Raw genomic sequence first — 13,616 nt, 5'->3', positions numbered from 1 at the left:
ACATGGACTATACTTAATGAAGCATTGATTTTTTAAAAAAAATGTCACTGAAGAGCTCTAAGGGAGTCATTTCCTTAATTCATTTGTATAGTCTTTCCTTTATTGAAATAAATGCAAAAATGACTGAGACACTATTCAAAATAAAATAAGCAAAACGCTTACAATTCTATTCCAAACATTTGAGTAACCCTCGTGATGGGTCAGTTCCCAGCTCAGTACTCAGATATCAGTCTGGGCCATGTCCCACTTAGATCGTGCACTGTTCTCTTTTAAAGTGTTTTTAGGAGTTGGTGTTGATTACAGCATTTATATATAGTGGAATCAGTCTCCCAAGTGCCTTATAATTACTTTCTAATGCAATTTGCTACTTAGAGAAGGATTATTTTCCAAGTTTAGTAACTTTTTCCCCATTAAGCATATTTATCTTTCAACACATTGGCTAAGGGGTGTTAGCTTTGGTGGTGTTGCAGAAAGGACCAATTGCTTCCTGCCGACCAGGCACCCATCCTAAAGTAACAACATAGGCCAGACTGAACCAGGAAGTGCTAATGTTTCACTTTGTGTTACGAATTCTTTTACTTTAAGCATGTTAGTTGAAAGCTAATTGTTCACATTTATATTTGCATTGTTCTTGAATTTACCATTTTAACTTTCAAGACATATTTCACAGAATTTTAGAGTGTAGAAAGACCTCAAAGATCTCTTTGTTCATTTCTTTGCCCTTTCAAGTTTTTAGTAATAAACCCATAATACATGACTGCCTAGAATCTTAGTTATCTAGTACTATTGGGTTCATGGCAGAGGATAATTTGCCCATGGGATAATTTTCCCAGGATAATTCTAAACTGGCATTGGATTAGTTGGCTTTTATTTTGCTTGTTTCTTCTTCTCTTTGCTTATATTTTCAATTCTTTGTTATTTATTTATTTATTATTTATTTTTATTTACTAGAGGGCATATGTGCTCCGCAGAGAGACAGAGAAAGTGAAAGGGAAAGTAAGAAGGCACCTCCCCCACAGGGGGTGATCATACTGCAATCTTTCCTCCTCGATTCCTCCTTTTAGGATTTTGGGCACATATACACGTGTGCCCTGTGCATTTCTCAACTATCTGGGTCCAGGATTCTAACTGCATAGTCGGCCATGTGATCCAGCTACTTTAACCACCATACCACTGACTGGCCCTATATTTTTTCATTCTCTCCCTCTTTGTTTTCTTTCATCCTCTCCCTCTTTGTTTTTTTTTCTTTCTCTCTTTCTTTCCTTGTTTCTTTTTCTTTCTTTAAAAATTATTGTTAATGAAATCCAAACAATGATATGTAAATAACAACTATAGTCAAGTAATGATTATTACTAAGTAGAAAGTTATATATTAGGAGTTATGCGTATATAGTATTTTATCTTCTTTACTCACAGTATTTTGAAGAGAAAGATTTTGAACTTTTGTTTCCTATCCTAAGTGCAGTTCCTGTCTCACAGGAAATGATCATACTATTGAATGAAGACATTATTTGTATTTTCAATGGCTTCAAGTTACAGCTTAGTTTAATGAACTAGCCAATTTGTATTTAATGGGCTGTAGTGATAAGTGGAAAATTGTAAGCAACATCAGATAACTGTTTTTTAGGTTTAAATTTATTTTATTCTTCCATGACTGAGAGAGAGAGAGAGAGGGACAAGGTCTTCACATTGATTCAGCGTTGGTCTCCAGTAGTCCAGATTATGGACATGTACACATACACAGAAAGGCCTTGAGTCATTAACAGGGGAGCTTTCTATGTAACTCCAGCATTGCAGAGCAATGCATTATGACTGCACCACCATCTGGCCCCATGAATAATCTTTAAAAAATAAAGATGAGGACAGGGAGAAGAGAATGACATTCATTAAAAGTCACTACATATTGAGTATCATGTTATAAATATCCTCCCCCCATGTAATATGCTCATTTTGACTATAAGTGAGTTAATATCACCTCATTACACAGATAAAATAATTTAAGCTTAAAGAAGTGATGTGCCCAGGGAAACAACAGAATTAGAAAATACTAGTTCCCCCATTTTAAATCTATATTTATTTTTATTGTTATTTTGTTAATTCAATCTGTGCCAGTATCAGTTTGCGCTAATGCTCAAATGTACTTACATTTAATAACTTGATATCCATTCTGTCAAAGTCCAAGGTTTCTACAACATTCTGATGTAGAGTAGTTTGTTTGATCTTCATAAGTAGGTATAATAAACACTGTTGGTGTCCCACCCATTTCCCCTTGGAACACACCATTTCTTTCTTTCTTTTTCTTTTTTTGGAGAGGTTTTCGCTATAGGGCGCATACGCTCGCCAGACAGAGAGAGACACAGAGACAGAAAGCGAGAAATCATCACCCCAGGGAGGATGGTCACGCCGCAATCCCTTCTCCTCCATTCTCCTCTCGGGATCTTGGGCATGCATGTACACGCGCCCGGAATGAGTTTTAAGCCACCGAGTCTGGGACGCGAACCGCGGTCGACTATGTGGGAGTCCAGTGACATAGCCGTTACGCTAACTGCTGGTTCCTGGAACACACCATTTCTGAAAGCTTGTTCGGTAGACCTCTAGACCGTTTTGCTGGAGGGTTTTCCTCAACTGCCAGAACCTCTTATGTGGTACTCAGACAGACAAGTGGTAAACAGGCCATGTCTTTGGAAATGGCTCTCAAGCAGTGACTGATAGGAGTTAATAGATAAAGACCCCTCAGCTTTCTCCTTCCTCACTCAATCAACTCTGCACACATTCTGCATGATTTCCTGGAGCTCTCCCGGTGTCCACAGGGTTCACCTGCTCCATAATGCATACTTAACTGGCTTACTCCCTTTCCTTTCTCACCTCCCCATTCCTCACCTGTGCTTCCTGGGATCACCTCTGAAATAAGTTTCTTTAATTTGAATACAACCTAAGATAAACTGAATTTTATTATCCCTTTCTACAAATGAAGACAGACTGAAATTGAAAGATGATTCATACTTACCCATCTACAGAGAGTGCATTATCAAGTTTGAGTTTTGTGTCTCTACGTGTGTCTAACTTTCTGTGAACTCTTCTGTTTATTTTCTAGGCCTTCCTAGTAGGGGGAGGGGATGTGACTTTCTGTTTGTCTATGTAATATATCCTTCCTCTATTACACAGATACAAAAGCAGTGAGGCCAAATCAATGGTGTCATTCTCAGCGGGACAAATAGAGTCCCCGTGTCCACCTCAGGGTCCACCTGAATTTAAATATTTTGGCTATAGATAATACTAAATTTGAGATCTTAAATTTAGACTTTAAATAAAACAGGATTTTTCTAAGATTAGCATGTCTATACTTATACTCATTTTTAATAAATATTAAATCCCTCTGTCTACTATCACTGAATGAAATACACAAATACACAATTGCCCATTGAATTTTAAGCAAAGCTGCCCCCCTCATTAAATAGTACATTGTGAATATGAAGGTTTATGCCACTCACTGCTTTGTTCCAAGTTTTGTTCCCTGGCACCCTGTTTATGATGGCTTCTAAGCCATGACTAGTTTGATTTACATTGTTAGGCCTGACAGAAGAGGCCTTTTGACTCTTCCTGCATGTAATGCAATACCCCACAATTACTATCATCATAGACATGATGTTTTGGTTTCCCTACTTCCTTTCAAAGTTTTTTCTATCTTTCTTTTGTTCTCCTTGCATCTTATCTTACCTGCTACTGTGAGTCTTGTGCATTCTGTACACTTCATGAGGCATGTGACCTTGGCCTCTCACTTCTTCAGCTAAAATCTCCTTGAACCCTGCAGTTCCATCAACACACCAGTGACACCCACAATTCGACTGCACTCTGGTCTTTTTTTTTTTTTTGCTTGAAGATTTTTGTTTGTCCTTGAAATGTGTTCACTTTCTTAACCTGCTCTCTAATCACATCCCTGAGGATTTATTTTGATCTTTCCAGTTTCATTAGCTGATGTTCATTTGTTTATTCACAAATTCATTAGCCTTTTTTACCTCCTGTCTGAGATTTTAAGTTCCAGGAGGGCAGGTTGTGATGAGATGCTGTGTGTTTGGTTTCTTGCTGTATCTCCTGATCTTACCACACGTGTCCTGCCACACAATAGTTTCTTCAATATTTATTGAATAAAAGTGTTTCTTGCTTAGGGAAGGTATTGGAAATCTTCCTTTGAGGAAATAATGCCATTTGTATTAGAGCACAAAAGAGCTGTCTTCCAGAAAGCCACGGACTGAGAGGATAAAATAAGTTCACTATAGAAAACATTAAAAACAAAACAACAACAACCACAAAACTGTATTTTTTTACAATTTGAAAAAAACTTAGAATGCATTAATTTCTTTCATAAGAACCTTCCAGAAGAGCCCTCTCAGCCTTCACGGCCAGCCAGGATCATGGGCATGTGTGCCTGGCACTGATCAGAAACCAAATCCATGATTTTCCATATGGATCCAGCTACACCTGAGGAGCGCGTTACCACTGCACCACTGAGACAGCCTTTGTAAAAATTAAAACTGCTTCTTACTCTACAAGGTGATTCTCTGATTTCACTAACAAGGTGAGAGTTTATGAAGGCATTTCACAGAAACAGACCTCTAATTTTTTTTTTCTGTCACGTATTTCTCTGATGTTAATGAAACCAGTAAATTGAACAATTATAACTTGAGGTAGGGGATTATAAAGCAATTGATTGTCTTATAAGTGCTCAAACATTGCCCAGTGGGCTACTTTATCTGTTGCACAAAAATGAAAACAGAAACAAAAGTAAAAAATGCCATTCCTATTACTTAATTACTATTAAGTAGTTGTAGTAATTACTATTAAATAATTAATAAAAAGTCTCTCAGTCAGTTTGCATTGGAAGATACAGATCCATCTCAAAATCAGAATGTCCAGTTGCACTTAGTATCAAACTATCCAACTATTCTAAATAAGTTACTTGCTCCCCTCTGCTTAGAGTCTATGTCTCCTCACATACCTGATGCAGAAAAGGGAACAGAAAGGCCTGCTCTTCTTTCTCAATCATCTTATGCCCCAACGTTTCCCCACCTCTGTGGTTTAACTTCCACAATGCTTAATCATAAGTGGGGGAGGAGAGAAATGGGAAGTAAAAAAGATCTCACCTGACTTGTGCTGTCTTGTACTGATTCTGATGGGGTACTTTTATGAGCTATTTGGAGACACCCCATCAGCTACCACCCAGTGCCGAGTAACTTACGTATAGTTACCTTTGATGGAAGTGATATTCTCTCCCTTAGCTTGTCACACATTCCTTTAAAGTCCCTAGTAACCTTCAGTGCTCTCTGCAGGTCCTGTACACTTATTTATTATTTTTTTAAGAGATTTTTGCTATAGGGCACGTGTGCTCGCCAGACAGACAGACAGAGACAGAGAGACAGAAAAGCGAGAAATCACCCCCTGGGGGGATGGCCACACCACAATCCCTTCTCCTCCATTCTCTTCTCGGGATCTTGGGCACACACGCACACGCGCCCGACATGAGTTTTAAGCCACCGGGTCCGGAATGCAAACCGCAGTCGACTACGTGGGAATCCAGCGACATAGCCATTACGCTAACTGCTGGTCCCCAGAGTCCTGTACACTTTTTCAGGTGACTCTAACAGGTGTTATCTAATATAGTTCCACTCTGGGTCTCCCTTGCACTTAATGTCTAGTCTATGGGAAACTTTCAGGTGTTCTTTCAGCTGTCTATACCTGAGAATGTAGGACTATCTCAAGGAAGCAACTAGTACTTTCTTCATTTATCATCAGCTACTCTTTTGCTCTTTATATTAATTGGGAGGAGTTGACATCAGTCTCTCATTAGACTTAGGATGCAAAGAAGCTTCTTGGTAAGTATGGGAGTCACAGCAAATTTCTCTGCAAAAATCACCCACCATTTCTCTTCTCTTCTTGCTCATTCTTTTTAGTTCTCACTGTGGCATATTTCAGCATTACAACTAGAATATGTACAACATTTACATTTCTCATCATTTTCTACCCAGTTACATGGAAAAAAAAAGTTCCATTTCTTTTTGGTTCATTTAAATTCCATGGATGGGGTTTATTTACCTACCATGACAGTTAATAAATGAACTCATATGTCCTAAAGGTGTCTCAGTTCTCATAATTAAATTTTAATGATGGCTTCAGAAGCCAATTTTTAGTTAAAAATGTATCTGGTAGATTTAACTAAAGCAAGAGATCTTGACTTCATTTTTTATATATTTATAATAGATTTTAATTATAGTTTTTGTGACATTATTATAATCATCTAACCTTACTTAGAGCAGTGCTTTTTATTTTTAAATTAAAAAAATTGAATTTTTGAAATTTCTTTTTTTTTAACCTTCAGTCACTATATATTTTTAGAGTATACCACATAAATTTTCTCAGCATGAATGCCCTGTATATAAATCTAGTAAAAAATATTATCATACACATTGTCATCAAAAAATAATTTTCCACTTTTGTGTCCCTTAAATGCTTTGCTCCTTCTTTTCCCTTTGATTCCCTCCTTCTCCTCCCCCTAATTCTTAACCTACTCTCATACTGTCTACTATCCACAGTCGCTCTCCATGGTTTTATGCTTTTCAGTGTTTCAGTTTCTGCCATAGAGTGCATTCGGTATATATTAAGAGGTATATTTTAAAAGGAGACATATAATGCCTCTCTTTCACAGTCTACTTGCTTCACTTCGCATTAAATTTTACATATTCATCCACTTTCTATCAAATGCCAGGGTCCAGTTTTCAAATGGCTGAGTAGTGTTCCATAGCATATACGTGCCAGAGTTTTACAATTCATTCACCTGTCCTTAGATGTTCGGGTTGGTTCCATGTCTTAGCCATTGTGAATAATGCCATAATAAACATGGATGTGCAAGAATTTTTCCAAATGAGTGTATTTCTGTCCTTTGTGTAGATACTCAAGAGTGGAATTGCTGGATCATTTGGTAGTTACTTGCAGGTCTTTGAGGAACCTCCATATTGTTCTCCACAATGGCTGTACTAATTTACATTCTCATCTTCCGTTCTTAGCCCAGAGTTCCAATTTTGTGTTTCTGTAATAAACAATAAAACAATCTAATGAGTGTTTTAAAAATGCCTGGCACTGGGACCAGCAGATGGCATAAAGGTTACATCACTGGACTCCTATGTAGATGTTCACGGTTCGAGTCCCAGACCTGGTGGTTTAAAACTCATGCTGGGCACTTGTGCATATGTGCCCAAATCTTAAGAGGAGAATGGAGGAGAAAGGAATGCACGCTATAGCAAAAATCTCTTTCTCAAAAACAAACAGACTATATATATATACACATATATATTATATATATATATCTAGCACTATGCTAAGTATATTATATAAATTATGATTTAAGAATAACAAACAGGGACCAGCAGTTAGCGCAATGGCTATGTCGCTGAACTCCCATGTAGTAGACTGCGGTTCGAGTCCTGGACTCAGCAGCTTAAACTCACTCCAGGCACATGTACGTGCTTGCCCAGGATCCTGAGAGGAGAATGGAAGAGAATGGATTACAGCGTGGCCATCCCCCCTGGGGGGTGATTTCTTGTTTTTGTCTCTCTGTCTCTCTCTGTCTTTCTGGCGAGTGCACATGCCCTATAGCAAAAACCTCTCCAAAAAAGGAAAAAAGAAAAAAAAGAATAACAAACATAATATTTATTAAGTGATTTTGTACAACTAAAACCATTTTGAGTACTTTGTACGTGTTAACTAGTTTAATCTTCACAACAAATCTATGAGGTAGTTATTATTTTCATCCCAATTCTAGAAATAAGGGAACTAAGGCACAGAGCTTAAAACATCTTATTTAAAATAACATAGCTGAGAAAAAACAAACAAGGATCTTTCCTGTGTCTCCCAGTTTAATTTGGGACACACCAGACCTTGTTAAAATATCTGTTTATCTCAGTTTTAGTCTCAAGATTTCAGACTCTCATGGAAATTGAATGGTATTATTTAATCTTCTATTCCAAGTAGGGCACAGTAGATATATTTTTTTTCTTTTCGAACTAAATGGTACTTTCAAATTTGAGCTTTGTCATTCAAATATTTTAAGAAAAATTTCAAATTTTACAAGATTAATAAAATAATTACTGGATAACTTTCCAAATTTCTGGTTGAATAAGTCATTTAACAAAAATATTAACCAAGCAGCAATAATTTTGTCAGAAGTTTTTGTCTGTTTTTCATTGCTAACAAAAATATCTAAGCCCGGGTGCTTTTATAAATAGCATACAAGTTTATTGATAAATTCACAGTTCTAGTGACTAGAAAGTCCAACTTTCTAGGTCTACAGTATGGCCAACGAAAGTACAGAGGATAGAGAGCACGTGCAGAAAGAGAGAGAGATACTAACTGATCTTTTTTTAAGAACCAGATCATGTAAGAACTAACCCCCATCATAAGAACTAGGACTCACTGACTTTCATGAAACTGTTATATCTTTGATGCCATTACTATGAACCAATCACCACACACTAGAACTTACCCCGGGACACCATGAAAGAATTAAGTTTTCACTTAATACTTTTATGATGTAACCAATAAAATTAAGTCTCAACAAATGAATTTCTAAGGGACATATTCTAATGAAAGCGCCTAATTTATACTCTTAAAACTCCCAGAATGTGGACCAGCAGTTAGCGTTATGGCTATGTGGCTGAATCCCATGAAGTCGTCCGTGGTTCAAATTCTGGACCGGGTGACTTAAACTCACACCCAGATCATGTGCTTGTGTGCCCAAGATGCCGAGAGAAGAGTGGAGGAGAAGGGATTGCGGTGTGGCCATCCCCCCTGGGGGTGATTTCTCGTTTTCTGTGTCTCTTTCTGGGGAGCTCATGTGCCCTATAGCAAAAACTTCTAAAAAAAACAAAAACAAAACAAACAAACGAACAAAAAAAAAAAGACTCCCAGAATGTTAGGAGCTTACTCCTCCCTAAGTAATTGTTAATGGCAAAAATTTTGTTACATAATTTCAGAGATCATTTTAGCAAAATATTGGAGCTTCCATTTCTATTTCCCTTGTTCTGTCCTTATTTTTGAACAACATTGGGCCCCGTTGTTCCTGAGATTTGTGTGCTGTTCAGAGCCTATGCTGTTCTTAATAAAATTACAATTTTTTAAGTAACATTTGAACTCTGTACCTTATTTTCTGACACCAATTATAATTATAATACATCAGAAAACAAAAAATATTTAGATTGTGATCTCTTTGTTATTCTACTCTGAAATCAAATGTGTTAACATTTATTTCTAAAATTCATACTTTATTAGAAACATAGGAAAAATGTTTATATTTTGAACCAAAAGTGACTTATTAAATTCCTTCACTTAAATTCTCTAATTATGGCAGAATGCTTTCATAGATACCTTGACTTTGAAATGTAAGTGTATTTAAAAGTAAAATATACAAGCTATACTTTGAATATTAATTGGATTTTGGACTCTAGTACTAACATATTATTTGGTAGTTAACCTTAGAAATCTTTCTCACCACGACATCTCCCCATTTCATCCTCAACCCCAAATAAGAAAATACAATTGTCTTGTTCATGTAATTATAATAATGTCTAAATAATTGATGTTAGAAAAACAATTCTAGAGTCAGCTGTTGGTGTGGTGGTTAAGGCAACTGGATCTCACATGGTCAGCCTAGCAGTTTGTGTCCCAGACGTGGAGGCTAGAGAAACATATTGAGTACTTGTGCATGTGAGCCCCAAATCCCAGGAGACTGCATCATGGTCATCCCCTCTGGGGAAGAGGTGATTTATTTCTTTCTCTCTCTTTCTCTTTGTCTGTATCTCTCTGGTGAGAATATGGGCCCTATAGCAATAATTAAAAAAAAAAAATCCCAAACAATTCCATAGTCATATATCTTAAGTTTCAATCTAAAGAAAAATTTTTGGAAGAAAATCCAGCTAAGATCAGAAATATACATAAAGGAGAATTGTTTTATCTCGTTTTAATGTATAACTAAACCTTCTTTACATATATAAATAGGTTTTAGATTCTCTAAACAATCTTTATCTGTACTAGTCTAGTTATAATTGTCACCAAAAAATGACATTATATATTTTTGAAACTTTTGAATGATGACATAACTTATTCTCTTCCTAGTAAAAGTACAATATTATATTGTTACAACACATTTGATAAATTGTTCTGATTATTTATTATTGAATACCTGATATTAATGTTTTTAATTTTGTTTTATATCTTGATCATTTCTTTTGAAATAAAATTTTACTTCCTTCTCTTGGAATTTTTCAAAGAGAAGTTCAATTCAAAAGTTAAATGGAGATGTGACCAGCAGTTGGCTTAATGGCTATGTTGCTGGACTCCCATGTAGTCGACAACAGTTTGAGTCCTGAACCCGGTGGCTTAAACTCATGCCAGGTGCATGTGCATGCGTACCCAAGATCCCATTCGAGTATATATTATAGACAATAGGTATAAACAAAGCAATTATAATCATAATAAAACAGACAAAATTGAATTTTTATCACAATTGCACAGAAAATAAAGGTTAATTAAGTAGTCAGCAAGTAAAGTGCTGCATACACGAAGTGTGAAGTACTAACAAATATTTCACATGATTATGTCTTTTCAGCTTTGTTCTTACATGCAACTTTATGAAAGTCTAATATCAATGGAGTAAGTGTTAAGCTGTTTCTTTTCTCTAAGACAAAACTAATTGAAACATTTAAATCTCTTAAGCACTTAGGTCAGCAGATGGTGTGGTGGCTAAGGTGCAGGATTCCCACAAGGCTGATTGCTGCTCAAATCCTAGACCCAGTGGCATGAAAATCACACTGGGTGTGTGTGCTTATATGTTCAAAATCCGTAAAGTAGAATGGAAGGGAATGTATCTCAGTGTGGTCACCTCCCCCACCTCATGGGTATATTCTTACTTCCCCTCTCTCTTTCTCTGTCTGTCTGTCTCTCCAGCAATTGCTTGCACACAATGTTAAAGATAAACAAACGAACAAACAAACAAAAAACACAATTCTCTTAAGCACCATGCTTGCACACTATGTTAAAGATAAACAAACGAACAAACAAAAAACACAATTCTCTTAAGCACTACACATTTTTACAATGCCAGAGAAGAAAAAAGAGAAATTATTATTTTTTAAAACTGCCCATCAATTCCATTGCATCGCCTTCATTATCAATATTTTCTGTTACAGATGAGATAGGAAAGTGGTTGGACTCAAAAGTATTTCAGGAGATCGTTGCTAGAAGTTTTTATGTTGCTGTTGCTGCTATTGAATCCTTAAGTCTTAGGTCCCATTTTTAAACTTCCTGAAAGGCTGAAGCCACTGTCTTTACGTCTCCATTGGTCATTTTTATCTCTAGGAATTGAAGGCCATAGCATTTCAGTGACTAGTGGATTAGCACCATTTTCTTTTCTGCCAATCTATAGTTCAATGACACAGGATCTTAGAAAATAAGTAAAAGCCACTGTTTCCTTATCAAGTGAATCTGAAATTGCAATACTTCAAGATTCTCAAGGGATTTCTCAGCTTCTTCCTTTCTTGAAGGGTGTGGTACAGTTTAAAACCACAGCTTTCTGGTTTAGTCCTCCAGTTCCACCTAGGATGCTCTACTAATCTTCACACTGATGTTTCACTTTCTGCCCAAAGAGCCACAGATCCAGATAACGTTCTTTGAAGGTTCCACAGTTTTCTTGTTTAGAATGAAGATGGTCAATGAGATGCATGATGGTCAGGTGTCTCAGTTATTATCTTGGCCATTATTTCTCATAACAATGTAGATGAGCCTTATTCAGTCAGTTGAAGGCCTTAAAACAAAAGCAGAAGTTTCAATTCTGATGGCTGGTAAGTCCAAGGTATAGCCTGGTTTTAAGATGGCCTACAGCATGACTGACAGCACACAGAGGATGGTGAGTACATGCAGTAAGAGAGCAACATTATATTTTTCAGCTTCTATGTACAGAAATTTATACATTAAGGCTTAAAAGAGGAGCCCAGAGTAAGAAAAACCACCAATATGCCATAGCACACAGGCTATTTGAAACTGACTATAGAGATCATTAGTGAAATGACCTCATATTTCAAATGGGAAAACTAAAATTTAGCACGTTGTATCTTTATAAGGTTCATGTTGCACTAATAATATAGCTAAACCTTGGTCACAAGCATTATGAATATAAATTAAAATAGATAGCTAGGTGCTCAGTAAATGTTTTTTGGCCAAGTATCCAGTTCTAGTATTCATTTAAAAAATTATTTTGTTTACTATTACTATTATTATTATTATTATTATTAAATTTGCTATAGGGTACATGTAATCATAAGAGAGAGGAAGAGATAGAGAGAGAGAGAGATAAAAGGAAAATGAGAAAGCAAACTACCAGGTCTGGAACTTGAACCATGGTAGGTCATGTGAATAACAGTTGACCCTATGGGAGTCCAGGGCCTTAACCACAACACCACCCGCTGGCCCCATGAGTATTCATTTTTAAAATGCTAAAATTAAAAATCACAATAAAGATGGGACTAGCATATGGAGTAACGGTTATGTTGCTGGGTTCCCATGTAGTCGACTGTGGTTTGAGTCCCAGACCCGGGGCTTAAAACTCACTCTAGGCATGTATGTGTGCATGCCCAAGACTCAAGAAGTGAATGGAAGGGAAGGGATTGTGGTGTGGCCATCCTACCTGGAGGGTGATTTCTTGCTTTCTATCTCTCTTTCTTTCTCTGTCTCTCCAGCGAGTGCATGAGCCCTGTAGCAAAAAATCTCTAAAAAAAAAAAATCACAATAAAGACAGGAAAAATATTTTTCTTCAGGTAGAAAGAGCTAAACATATTGGTAGGTGGTGTTTCAGTGCTAATTGCAACTTAACTCATATGAGAAAGTCCTAGGTTCATGTTCTGAGACCTCTTGTGCATACGGGGTATGTGTGTGCATGGCTCAGACTGGGGAGGACGGTGGCATTAGGACTCCACTAGAGGTGCCTGCCTGTCTTTTTTTCTCTGTTTGTCTCTCTTTCATGAAATCAATAACAAACTTTTCAGAAAAAAAAAAAATCACAATAAAGACAGGAAAAATATTTTTCTTCAGGTAGAAAGAGCTAAACATATTGGTAGGTGGTGTTTCAGTGCTAATTGCAACTTAACTCATATGAGAAAGTCCTAGGTTCATGTTCTGAGACCTCTTGTGCATACGGGGTATGTGTGTGCATGGCTCAGACTGGGGAGGACGGTGGCATTAGGACTCCACTAGAGGTGCCTGCCTGTCTTTTTTTCTCTGTTTGTCTCTCTTTCATGAAATCAATAACAAACTTTTCAGAAAAAAAAAAAAGTACTACACAATAAAGTTCTTGTGAAATGGTATCTACTTTGGTTTACATGGAAAAATGTCTAACAAAAGCGATAATAGACCAAAGAAAATTAAATTTTTCAGTGGTACAATGCTAGGATTGCATTGAAAAGAACAATTCATCAGTTCAAGATTGGCCTCAACTGGGACCAGAATTGGAAACTTCCTCTACACTGTTATTTTAAGGGGAATATCAAGATCTTACTTTACTAGAAATATTCCCCACTA

At 36.7% G+C, this 13,616-nt stretch overlaps 1 pseudogene; it reads right to left on the bottom strand.

The window, feature by feature from the left end:
- Positions 1-11,168: 11,168 nt before the first annotated feature.
- Positions 11,169-13,616, bottom strand: part of LOC114009713 (uncharacterized protein C8orf34-like) — a 101,114-nt pseudogene continuing 98,666 nt past the window's right edge.

This window comes from Tupaia chinensis, unplaced genomic scaffold, assembly GCF_000334495.1.
Source record: "Tupaia chinensis unplaced genomic scaffold, TupChi_1.0 Scaffold000606_1, whole genome shotgun sequence".
Taxonomy (NCBI): Eukaryota; Metazoa; Chordata; class Mammalia; order Scandentia; family Tupaiidae; genus Tupaia; species Tupaia belangeri.
This window is presented reverse-complemented; position numbering and strand designations above follow the sequence as displayed.